The following is a 14340-nucleotide window of genomic DNA, read 5'->3' on the forward strand; positions in this document are numbered from 1 at the left end:
GATCACAACCTTATTACCTTAACCTGTCCTATCGCTCCAGTACGGCCTGCGGACCCTCCAGGGAAACGTCGTCTCTGGCATTTTGGAGCCGCGGACTGGGAGGCCCTCAGGCAGTACTTCTTTGATTTTCCCTGGAATGATTATTCCTTCAATGGCCGTGAGCCATCTGAGTGTGCCTTGCGCATTACGGAGGTTATTCTCTCGGGCATGGAAGCATACATTCCTTTCTCATATCCTTTGACTAACGCAAGAAAGCCTTGGTTTAATCACGCTTGTTCTAATGCAGTCCGCAACAAGGAGAAGGCCTACAAAAGGTACCGGAGCCAACCCACCCCTGAATCACATCATCTTTACGTTTCTGCCCGGAATCGTGCTAAGTCTGTTCTTCGCTCTACTAAAAATAATTTCATCCATACTAAATGCTCTCAACTCTCCAACTCGAATTCTTCCCGCTCCTTCTGGCACCTTGCCAAAAATCTTTCTAACAACTTTACCTCATCATCCTTCCCTCCTCTTTTCTACTCTGATGGTTCTGTAGCTATTTCTTCTACTGATAAAGCAGATCTCTTCGCACAGACTTTCTCCTCCAATTCCACCTTAGACGATTCCGGTGCTGTTCCTCCATCACTTCCCCCCTCTGACTTCCTCATGGCTGACATTAAAATTTCTTCAGTTGATGTATTTTCTGCCATTACTGGCCTCAGTACTAACAAGGCATATGGGCCTGATGGGGTCCCTCCTGTTGTTCTCAAAAACTGTGCTTCTGTGCTTACACCCTGCCTAGGCAAACTATTTCGCCTTTGTCTGTCAACTTCTACCTTCCCTTCTTGCTGGAAGTTTACTCTCATTCAGCCAGTCCCAAAGAATGGTGACCACTCCCAACCCTCCAACTATCGTCCAATTGCTTTAACGTCCTGTATTTCAAAAGTTTTCGAGTCAATTCTTAATAGAAAAATTTTAAGGCATCTTTCCTATCACAACCTTCTTTCCGATCGTCAGTATGGGTTCCGTCAGGGACGCTCCACTGGCGATCTTCTCATCTACCTTTCAGACTCCTGGTCATCCTCCTTTCGGGACTTTGGCGAAAGCTTTGCCATTGCACTTGACATCTCAAAGGCTTTCGATCGAGTCTGGCATAAATCTTTAATTTCCAAACTGCCCTCCTACGGTTTCTATCCTTCTATCTGTGCCTTCATCGCCAGCTTCCTTTCTGGTCGTTCTATAGCTGCTGTCGTAGACGGCCATCGTTCTTCTCCTAGATCTATCAACAGTGGTGTTCCTCAGGGCTCTGTCCTATCACCAACTCTCTTCCTTTTATTCATCAATGATCTTCTAAGCTGTACATCTAACCCTATCCACTCATACGCTGATGACTCCACCCTTCACCTTTCCTTTCGGTTCCCGCAACGCCCATCTCAACAGTTACTTCAAGAAACAAGGGATGAGGCTATGGCACACCTAATGTCTGACTTGGCTCACATCTCTGACTGGGGTAAAAATAATATGATTGTCTTTAATGCATCTAAGACTCAGTTCTTACACCTATCAACCCGACAAAATCTTCCACAAGTATATCCACTAATGTTTAATAATATTCCGATTAATCCTGCATCATCCTTGAACATGCTTGTGGTTTCATTTACTCGGGACTTATCTTGGAAAGATCATATTACATCTCTTGTAAAATCTGCTTCCAAGAGATTGGGTGTGCTAAGCCGACTCCACTCTTTCTTTACCCCTGCACAATTGTTGACTCTATACAGGGGTTTTATCCGCCCCTGTGTGGAGTACAACTCTCATGTGTGGGGAGGCTTCCCACATACAGCTCTTCTCAATAGGGTGGAGTCAAAGGCTTTTCGTCTCATTAACTCTCCTCCTCTTACTGACTCCCTTCAACATCTGTCTCTTCGCCGCACTGTTGCATCTTTATCTCTTTTCTATCGCTACTTTAATGGTCACTGCTCCTCTGAACTGTCTGCTTGCATTCCTCCACCTCTACGACGGGTGCGTAGCACCCGTCTGGCAGCAAACTCTCATCCCTTTTCTGTCCAACTCTCTAATGCAAGAGTTAACCGTTACTCCCAGTCTTTCATTTATGCAACAGGTCAGCTCTGGAACTGTCTCCCTCTGTCTGTATTTCCTTCTGCCTATGATCTCCAGTCTTTCAAACGTAGTGTGTCCAGGCATCTCAAAGTGATCGGAACTTGAATTTGGCTCCCTATTGTATTTTGTTTTTCTCTTTGAGGGAACTGTTACTGCGGGCTCATGGCCTTTGGTTCCTTCTTCATCGCATAAAAAAAAAAAAGTTAATAGTCCTAACATATTAATACATATTATATATACATTATAATGAACCTCTAAGCTAATTAAGTGAAATATATAATATTGTAAAAGTAACATAATTGTATGAATAGTGTATACATATAATATTTATAGTAAATAATGATTATTCAGTAATATGACATTTTAAACAAGTTGTATACATATTTGAATAAATGCATTAAAGTAAATTATTTAACTGTAATACAGTATGTACTTGGGTTATTGTAGTGAAATGCATAACTGTGTTGGCCTTACAACTGTAGTTACATTTTGTTAATGCAACTGTTACATAAGTGTCTTGGCCTTATAATTGTAGTTAAAGTTACATAAAAGTTACATCTTGTTAATGCAACTGTTAATTGGCAAAGTGTAACATAATGCAATCGTTTGTCGTTACATAATTGTTACATATCGTTTGTAGTTACATAATTGTAGTTAAAGTTACATAAAAGTTACATCTTCTTAATGCAGCTGTTAATTGGCAAAGTGTAACATAATGCAATCGTTTGTCATTACATAATTGTTACATATCGTTTGTAGTTACATAATTGTAGTTAAAGTTACATAAAAGTTACATCTTGTTAATGCAACTGTTACATAAATTGGTACATATTGTTTGTAGTTACATAATTGTAGTTCAAGTTACATAAAAGTTACATCTTGTTAATGCAACTGTTACATAACTGGCAAAGTGTATCATAATGCAATCGTTTGTCGTTACATAATTGTTACATATCGTTTGTAGGTACATAATTGTAGTTAAAGTTACATAAAAGTTACATCTTGTTAATGCAACTGTTACATAATTGGCAAAGTGTTACATAATGCAATCGTTTGTCGTTACATAATTGTTACATATCGTTTGTAGTTACATAATTGTAGCAAGTGTAACATAATGCAATCGTTTGTCGTTACATAATTATAATATGGAGTTACATAATTGTTACATAATTGTAATAATTGCAGTCCTAACATATGCTGCGGTCGATGATAGTGATGATGTGTCATGCCACTTGCTTGTGGAGACAACAATTTGCTTTTTTTTTTTTTTGTAGTTTATGTGGTATTTTGGCATATGTAGTAACACTTACACTTATTTTCATTTGTTTGTTATGTGATCTTACTCTATTTCTCTTTTTTCTTTCTTACTTTTCTTTCTTTCTTTTTTGTTTTTTTTTTGTATGTATTGATTTTCCATAGTTTGTTTTACTTCGCTTGTGTACGCTTTTTCTATGTTGTTCGTGGTTGCATAATTACTGGCTAATTTCCTTGGGATACTTTTTTAATAATATAATATATATATATATATATATATATATATATATATATATACAGTATTAACTATATACACTGACTTGTTGTTCACTTGTACCTTATCGTGGGCAATATATGTGTCAGCATTGTGTGGAAATCTTTGTCTTCACGACTGTGTGGAAGATGTTCACTCTTACTAACGTCATTTGTGTTGGCCATTTTTTTTTCTCTAGTTTACCTTGTAACTTAATTTGTCTGTTTCCACTAGGTAGCTTTAATTAATAAATGTTAAATACAGTTCTTTTAATTCCTCACTGAGTAACTGTGATCGTATATTTTCTTTATTACTTTGTAGATGTAATAATGTATAGTTGTATGTATGAAACACGTATTTTATGTAGGTATAAATGGTAACACTCGTTGGTAGTAAATAAATGTTATAATAAACGAATGAATATATACAGTGTAGAATATTTATTGTTGGTGATTATTTAGTGTTTGAGTTATGTAGATAGTGGAAGTATGTGTATTTAAGCTGTAACTATACAGCACGTTTTATATGTTTGTGCAGAAGCTTATTGTCTATCACTGTGTATTGTATAAATGAAGTAACTATGTAACTCACTAATTTTTACCGTGGTGGGAATGGTGTGAGTGGTGGTGCAAGTGGTGAGTTGACTGACATGGCGTCTTTTCAGCAAGCACGCATGATGACTTCGACTTCCCACACTGGCAGCTGTGGTGAGTGAATGAGTAGCGATGAGTAACTTGAGTGAAGACGAGTAAGATGAGTTGTGAATATGGACTTGGTGTTTGCTTCGTCGTCTTGACCTCTGCGTCAGCGATGGAGGTACTCGTAGGCGGGAGAGAGTGGTGGGGGTTTCTGTGCTTGTTGCTTTGGTCTTTCCTCTTCTTTACTTGCTTTGTTTTATATTCTTCTTGTTGCTTGCTTGAAGTTACGTGAAGATTATAGAGTTGTTTTGTAGACTTGTAGGCTATTTGCATTGTAGGCTGTATTTTGTAGGAATTCATTGTAGAACTGAAGCTAATCTTGTAGAGTCTCGCCTGCTTTTGTAGAAATTTGCTTTTAATTCGGAGACGATGTCCGTAGATTCGCTGCTACCAAATGTCATAAAAGACTTTGTGGTTCCTTTGTGGTTACTTGTAGTTGAGTTATATATATATTAGACTTGTGGACGAGCGGTTATTATACTGGAGTAGCTTTGTAAGTAGCTAATCTTCTTTCCCATTTGTCATGTAGTGACAGGAGAGGTAAAGAATAGTATGGGACTATTTTTATTTGTCTTGGAAATATTAACAAGTCTCTCACACAGAGCGAAGTATAGAGTCCCGCTAGCTATCTCTCTGTCTCGCTCTCTCTGTCCCTCTCTCAAGTTGCTAAGCCCTTCTCCCCTTCTGACCTGCCTGTTCTATGGCCTGTCTCCTTCTGAGCTCTCTTTCCTAAATTCTGGTGTAGCAGGGGTTGTATCACATGTGTTCCTTGTGAGTGGAAAGTTCTAGAAGCCTGTGTGTGAGTATGTGTGTATGTGTGTGTATGGTCACTAGGGCTTTGTTCACTGGTGGATTGCTGACAACTAACTGCATCATCTCCTTACTGGCCACTGTCGTCAGCTTTCCTCAGTGTAATTTGCAAGCTCATTTCCCATTCCCAGGTTCCCATAGAGCTGTCTATCTATCTCTTTATCTATCTATCTATTATGATTTATAATTATAATATGGAGTCCTGATATCTGCTCGGTCACGCGAAAATGGCGTACCATCGACAGTTAATAGTCCTAACATATTAATACATATTATATATACATTATAATGAACCTCTAAGCTAATTAAGTGAAATATATAATATTGTAAAAGTAACATAATTGTATGAATAGTGTATACATATAATATTTATAGTAAAAAGTGATTATTCAGTAATATTACATTTTAAACAAGTTGTATACATATTTGAATAAATGCATTAAAGTAAATTATTTAACTGTAATACAGTATGCACTTGGGTTATTGTAGTGAAATGCATAACTGTGTTGGCCTTATAACTGTAGTTACATTTTGTTAATGCAACTGTTACATAAGTGTCTTGGCCTTATAATTGTAGTTAAAGTTACATAAAAGTTACATCTTGTTAATGCAACTGTTAATTGGCAAAGTGTAACAAAATGCAATCGTTTGTCGTTACATAATTGTTACATATCGTTTGTAGTTACATAATTGTAGTTAAAGTTACATAAAAGTTACATCTTGTTAATGCAACTGTTACATAAATTGGTACATATTGTTTGTAATTACATAATTGTAGTTAAAGTTACATAAAAGTTACATCTTGTTAATGCAACTGTTACAAAACTGGCAAAGTGTAACATAATGCAATCGTTTGTCGTTACATAATTGTTACATATCGTTTGTAGGTACATAATTGTAGTTAAAGTTACATAAAAGTTACATCTTGTTAATGCAACTGTTACATAATTGGCAAAGTGTTACATAATGCAATCGTTTGTCGTTACATAATTGTTACATATCGTTTGTAGTTACATAATTCTAGCAAGTGTAACATAATGCAATCGTTTGTCGTTACATAATTATAATATGGAGTTACATAATTGTTACATAATTCTAATAATTGCAGTCCTAACATACGCTGCGGTCGATGATAGTGATGATGTGTCATGCCACTTGCCTGTGGAGACAATTTTTTTTTTTTTTTTTGTGGTATTTTGGCATATGTAGTAACACACTTATTTTCATTTCTTTGTTATGTGATCTTACTCTATTTCTCTTTTTTCTTTCTTACTTTTCTTTCTTTTTTTGTTTTTTTTGTATGGATCGATTTTCCATAGTTTGTTTTACTTCGCTTCTGTACGCTTTTTCTATGTTGTTCATGGTTGCATAATTACTGGCTAATTTCCTTGGGATACTTTTTTAAAGTTTAGTTTATATTGCACAGGTATTACTGAAAATGATATTATATAGTCCCATATTTTGTTGATTTATAATATATATATATATATATATATATATATATTATATATTGTCAGACGCCTCAATCCCGTTTGGGGTGGCCACAAACAAATCGCCTCCAAGTCGCCCTGTCCCCCGCCATTTCACTACCCTGCTCCCAACTGACACCCCCCTCTCTCATATACCTCTCCACCCCATCCCTCCATCTCATCCTCAGCCTCCCCCTCCCTCTTCCCCCCTCCACCTCACTCACATACACTCTCTTCGTCAGTCTTTCACCCTCCATCCTCTCCACATGGCCAAACCACCTCAGTGTGTTCCCCATAACGCTCCTTATCACATCCACATCAACACCACAACGTTCCTTAATATCCTCATTCGTCAGCCTATCTCTCCATGTGACTCCACAGGCTCCTCTTAAATAACTCATTTCCACTGCTCTCACTCTTGACTTGTGTCCTTCCAACAACGTCCAAGCTTTACTTCCGTACGTTAGAGTTGGTATCACAATACTGTCATGTAGTAACTTTTTCACTTCCATGCTCACTTCCCTGTTTCTTATCACTGCTTTCAAAGAACCAGCAACCTTTCTTCCCTGATGTACCATATCAAGCACTTCACCCTCCAAACCTCCATCCTTACTCATCACACTACCCAAGTACTTACGCGTACTCACATTTTCCAATTCCTCACCATCCAACCTCGCTGTACATTCACTGACTTCACCTCTCTCAAAGACCATCACTTTACTCTTCCCTACATTCACCTTCAGATTCCTTTTCTTACTCTCCCAAACTCATCCACCAAGCCTTGCAGCTCCCCTTCGTCTTCACTCAACAACACAGTATCATCTGCAAACAACAGTACAGGGAGTTTCCAAACACTATCCTCTCTCACCAGGGCCACTCCAACATCCACTGCCTTACCTTGTACCTCTTTTATTACCCCATCCATGTACAGATTGAACAACCATGGAGACATGACACATCCCTGTTTCAAACCAACTTTCAGAGAGAAAAATTCACTTAGTTCACCATCCACACGCACTGCAGCCTTTGCACCATCATACATACTCTTCACAGCATTCAACAACTTCCCATCTACTCCATATATTCTTAACAATTTCCACAATCCTTGTCTATCCACCCTGTCATATGCTTTCTCCAAATCCATGAAAGCCGCATACAACTTCTTTCCCTTCTCTAGAAACTTTTCCACTAAAGATCTAAGAATGAATATCTGATCTACACAACCTCTTCCCTTCCTAAAGCCTCCCTGTTCTTCTCCAACTAATTTCTCTGTTCTTTCTCTAACTCTGTCAATAAGTATCCTACCATACACTTTTCCTATTATACTAAGAAGACAAATGCCCCTGTGATTACCACACACTTCTTTTTCCCCTTTTCATTTGTACAAGGGAATAATTATACCTGACTTCCAATCCTCCGGGACTCTACCTTCCTCCCAGGCTAATCTGCACATCTTCCACATCCATTCTACTACTATCTCTCCCCCATGCTTCAGCATTTCACCACACACTCCATCAATTCCTGGGGCTTTCCCAGATTTAACTTTCTTCATTGCTTCCAGAACTTCTATCCTACTTATTTCTTCCTGTCTTCTCACCTCCCTCCTTCTCCCAGCCATTCCCCAGCCACTTATACTCGCATTACTTCCATCCTCTACGTTCAACAATTCCTTAAAGTGTTCTCTCCATCTGCTCACTTTTTCTCCCTTCTCCACTAGTAATCTACCATTTTTACCTTTCACTCCCCTGCTAACTTCACTTCCACCCTGTCTTACTCTTTTCACCTCTTTCCAGAACATTTTCTTACAGTCCCTCCACGTTACACTCAAATTCCTACCAAATTCCTCATCCACTCTCTTCTTACTCTCTCTTACTAATCTTTTCACCTCTTTCTTTCTACATATAACTCTCTCTTCCGCCTCTCAACTTCTTCCACGCCCCTATTTCTCATCCATTCATTGCATGCTTTCTTCTTTTGTGCCACAGCCTGTTTCACCTCTTCAGTCCACCACGCTGTTCCTCCGTTTTCTCTTCCTTCCACACACCACATCACATGCTGCACATATTTCTTCTGTAAATATGCTATATATATATATATATATATATATATATATATATATATATATATACAGTATTAACTATATACACTGACTTGTTCTTCACTTGTACCTATTGTGGGCAATATATGTGTCAGCATTGTGTGGAAATCTTTGTCTTCACGACTGTGTGGAAGATGTTCACTCTTGCTAACGTCATTTGTGTTGGCCATTTTTTTTTTTTTTCTCTAGTTTACCTTGTAACTTAATTTGTCTGTTTCCACTTGGTAGCTTTAATTAATAAATGTTAAATACAGTTCTTTTAATTGCTCACTGAGTAACTGTGATGGTATATTTTCTTTATTAGTTTGTAGATGTAATAATGTATAGTTGTATGTATGAAACACGTATTTTATGTTGGTATAAATGGTAACACTCGTTGGTAGTAAATAAATGCTATAATAAACGAATGAATATATACAGTGTAGAATATTTATTGTTGGTGATTATTTAGTGTTTAAGTTATGCAGATAATGGAAGTATGTGTATTTAAGCTGTAACTATACAGCACGTTTTATATGTCTGTGCAGAAGCTTATTGTCTATCACTGTGTATTGTATAAATGAAGTAACTATGTAACTCACTAATTTTTACCGTGGTGGGAATGGTGTGAGTGGTGGTGCAAGTGGTGAGTTGACTGACGTGGCGTCTTTTCAGCAAGCACGCATGATGACCTCGACTTCCCACACTGGCAGCTGTGGTGAGTGAATGAGTAGTGATGATTAACTTGACTGAAGACGAGTGAGTAAGATGAGTTGTGAATATGGACTTGGTGTTTGCTTCGTCGTCTTGACCTCTGCGTCAGCGATGGAGGTACTCGTAGGCGGGAGAGAGTGGTGGGGGTTTGTGTGCTTGTTGCTTTGGTCTTTCCTCTTCTTTACTTGCTTTGTTTTATATTCTTCTTGTTGCTGCTTGAAGTTACGTGAAGATTATAGAGTTGTTTTGTAGACTTGTAGGCTATTTGCATTGTAGGCTGTATTTTGTAGGAATTCATTGTAGAACTGAAGCTAATCTTGTAGAGTCTCGCCTGCTTTTGTAGAAATTTGCTTTTAATTCGGAGACGATGTCCGTAGATTCGCTGCTACCAAATGTCATAAAAGACTTTGTGGTTCCTTTGTGGTTACTTGTAGTTGAGTTATATATATATTAGACTTGTGGACGAGCGGTTATTATACTGGAGTAGCTTTGTAAGTAGCTAATCTTCTTTCCCATTTGTCATGTAGTGACAGGAGAGGTAAAGAATAGTATGGGACTATTTTTATTTGTATTTGAAATATTAACAAGTCTCTCACACGGAGCGAAGTATAGAGTCCCGCTAGCTATCTCTCTGTCTCGCTCTCTCTGTCCCTCTCTCAAGTTGCTAAGCCCTTCTCCCCTTCTGACCTGCCTGTTCTATGGCCTGTCTCCTTCTGAGCTCTCTTTCCTAAATTCTTGTGTAGCAAGGGTTGTATCACGTGTGTTCCTTGTGAGTGGAAAGTTCTAGAAGCCTGTATGTGAGTATGTGTGTATGTGTGTGTATGGTCACTAGGGCTTTGTTCACTGGTGGATTGCTGACAACTAACTGCATCATCTCCTTACTGGCCACTGTCGTCAGCTTTCCTCAGTGCAATTTGCAAGCTCATTTCCCATTCCCAGGCTCGCATAGAGCTGTCTATCTATCTCTTTATCTATCTATCTATTATGATTTGTAATTATAATATGGAGTCCTGATAGAAGAGGAAAGAATGAAGGAAAGAAAGACAGAAGAGGGAGTGCAAAATCACCCGTAGGCAGAAGGACGAGGAAGGATTGAAGGAAAGACAGAAGAGGAAGAAAGGAATGGAGAGAGGAGAGGAAAGGGCAGATATCCGAGAGCAGCACTACATCGAGTGAGTGGATGGTGAACGCCCCCACCTACCACAATAATAATAATAATAATAATTCTTATGCATATATATATATATATATATATATATATATATATATATATATATATAAAGTGACCATATAATGGTGGGTTGCACAGCCAGATTCAATTTCAGAAGCGAAAGAAAAAAGATTATTAAAATTAAAAAGATATGCCCAGTAAAAGTATGCGAAAACAATAGCAGCCTTTCATTTAGAACTAACGAACAGAACTGAGGCTCTATGTAATGGCGAGTGTGACAGTGATGAGTTGAATGAGTGACTAACGAAAGTGCTCAGAGATTCAGCGGAGGTAGTAAGGAAAGCTAATTATACCAAAACCAAAAAGTATTCGGAAAAGACACTTGAACTCATGAAAAGGAAATGAAAGTAGAACCAAAGACAGATGAAATGGAACGAGCCGAATTAAATAAGCTTATCAACAAGAGAAAGAGGAAAAAAAAAAAAAGAGAAACATGGATCAGATAAAAGAAACCATGAAAAGAGGAAAAAGTCTGAAACACGTTCGAAATAAAATGGCACTAAGAAAGCAACAAATTATACCACTTAAAGACAAAAACGATGAAGTCATTTAATGCTGAGATAAGATGGTGCAGAGACTTGAAGAATTTTACAAAGAACTGCATGCATCAAAAACAATAGTACCAATAGCTAACTTTTCAGTTGACGGAAGTGAAACACCTGAGGTAACGCCAGACGATGTAAACATTTCTCTTAAAAACATGAAAAGAGGGAAGGAGCCAGAAGAAGATGGAATAGTAGCAGATTTACTGTTGGATGCAGGAGTAGAAGTACAACACAGGCCCGCTGACATATTGATTCAGAGTATAAAAAGAAGAAAATTCCCAAAACATGGTGTAATGCAATAGTTATCTTACTTTATAAAAAAGGTGATCCAAAAGATTTGTAACTATCGACCCGTTAGCTTATTATCAGTTATTTACAAACTCTTCACTAAAGTCCTTAAGAACAGAAAAACAACAAATTTGGAAGAAAATCAACCTCGTGAACAGGCACGATTCTCAAGCGCATATTTAGCTGCTGACCATCTACACACAGGCGGTGGCTCAATCGGTAGAGAGTTGGCCTGCAGTCCTGACGGACCCGGGTTCAAATCCGGCTGAGGCAGGGAACAGTTTAAGGATTTGAATTTCATAAAATCAGACTTTACTAATCTACCAGAAGGCCCGCCGACATGTCTTAAAAATATCCCCGCTAATACCAATACACCAGTCCTGTATGAGACAGCCCTGGCATGTATTCAGTATGGACGGTGGGTGTTAGCGCCGAAGTAGTGACATGTAGAGGTGTGCGGTACGTAGGAGGACTACTGGGCCTTGAAACAGGCTGTGAAGCTTATGCACAGAGTCGGTCACATTAAAAAAGAAAAAAAAAAAAAATGAATCAGCTAACAGTCGTACATCCTTACATGTTATTCACCTTTGTCCTGCGTACATTTTCACTTTTCAGCTAACTGGAACAATCCTTTGTGAAATGGCTATTATAAGAATTCATGACATTCATCAGCACCGCAACTTCACATGGTATGTACGGAAAGCATATTATTATTCCAAACAGATTTCAACATTACAATAGCTCGCCAAGCCTGTCTAATCCTCTCCTCAAGTTCATTGTTCAATGTATATACAAGGAAAAAAAAAACAGAAAAAGAAGGAAAATTTGGAGGCAACATATTGAATAATATTAATGTAACTATGCATAAATGATAAACTGATATACTGTACATATATCCATTTTATATATATATAGATAGATAGATAGATAGATAATAAGTATATTAGATATGACTGATTCTTACTATAGTCTTGACATGGTACTGCCATTATATTACCATTGTATAAATGCATGTATATTGTACATTATCACTACAATTCACTGTTCTATGTTCAGTTTTTACCACCATGTATTTACTCCATACAATGAGTTCTGATTCTACAATATTATTGTCCATACTATATTGAGATGAATACAATGTATTAATAGATTATTTCAGGATATGTAAATTGTTAATACCTGTTGTTGTTGCAACACCAGCTTGGCATGACCAAGCGATATCAGGACACTAAAATATAACACACTACATAATAGCTAGTGACATATAAACTGTTAATATGTAATACAGAGGTTCGAAGAAAATCGTGTCCAAGCTTGAGAGATCAGGGGAAACAGCAGTGCACGTTCTAGCTAGGGAATTATGCACATAGCACAGTGTGACACCGGATGGCATACTCCACAAGTGTGGAAAGTTCCTCCACACGTGCCCTCACACATGACCCAACCAGTCATATACGGGGGAAATAGCAGAGACAGAGCAGAAGACGTTAGGAGAGGAAGAGGCACAGTGGAAGAGACAGGAGCAGAGGGCACGAAGTCCTATCTATCTATATACCTAGGCTGCTTCCCCCAAGGAAAGGAAGGTAGCCGAGACAGGACGACACACTCCCCATTTACTCATCCATTCGAACACATTCATTCGCATCTTAGCCCCAAAGGGGAGAACGGACAGATCCTCACCGCACCACACCGCACAAGGGTCAACTGCGCAATGCAATCAGTGACATCCGCAGCAGAGCCCGACAGTAGAGCTGGTTTACCCCTGCCACATCATAACAGTCCCATCCCCTTACCCGCACCTGACCTGACTAGCTGATCAGACCAAATGCGGGAGAATATCCTCTCAGCGCTGCGTCATCACTTATTTATTCACAATTTCTCTCCATTTATTTCTGTCACGCACAGCCACTCTTCCTTGCTCAACAGACATCCCTCTCACATCCAGTGCTCTCTTCGCACTGTCCATCCACCCTATTCGTGGTTTTCCTCTCAGCCTTACACATCTCACATCAGATCTAGTAATCTTTTTCACCAATCGCTCATTTTCCATTCTCTCCATATGCCCAAACCATCACAACACCCTCTGCTCAACTCTACCAGCCATCTCCCGAACAACTCCAGTTCTCCTTCACACTTCATTATTTCGCACTCGATCCGTACGCGTCACTCCACACATACTCCTCAGACACCTCATCTCCATTACATTCAAACTTTTCCTCTCTGCTACACCCATATTCCATGTTTCAGCCCCATATAACGCACTCGGTACCACAACACCCTAGCATAAACCACTCTCGCCTTAGTACTGCTGTTGTGAAGATAACTTCATCTGGAGAATAAAACTGCAGTCAAACCCCACACTTATCTTTATCTTTCTCCTGCCATCCACGACAAGACCAACTAGAACATTCTCTCCTCTTAAAATCGCCACACTCTAACACATTATTGGAAACGCTCGGCGACGGATACGACACACACACACACACATATACTATATATATATATATATATATATATATATATATATATATATTATGCGAGGAAGAAGGAACCAAAGGCCATGAGCCCGCAGTAACAGTTCCCTCAAAGAGAAAAACAAAATATAATTGAGAGCCAAATTCAAGATCTGATCATTTTGAGATGCCTGGACACACTGCGTTTGAAAGACTGGAGATCATAGGCAGCAGGAAATACAGATAGAGGGAGACAGTTCCAGAGCTGACCTGTTGCATAAATGAAAGACTGGGAGTAACGGTTAACTCTTGCATTAGAGAGTTGGACAGAAAAGGGATGAGAGTTTGCTGCCAGACGGGTGCTACGCGCCTGTCGTAGAGGTGGAGGAATGCAAGCAGACAGTTCAGAGGAGCAGTGACCATTAAAGTAGCGATAGAAAAGAGA

Source organism: Coenobita brevimanus, chromosome 45 (assembly GCF_032717465.1).
Source record: "Coenobita brevimanus isolate Jiangsu-jjx chromosome 45, ASM3271746v2, whole genome shotgun sequence".
NCBI lineage: Eukaryota > Metazoa > Arthropoda > Malacostraca > Decapoda > Coenobitidae > Coenobita > Coenobita brevimanus.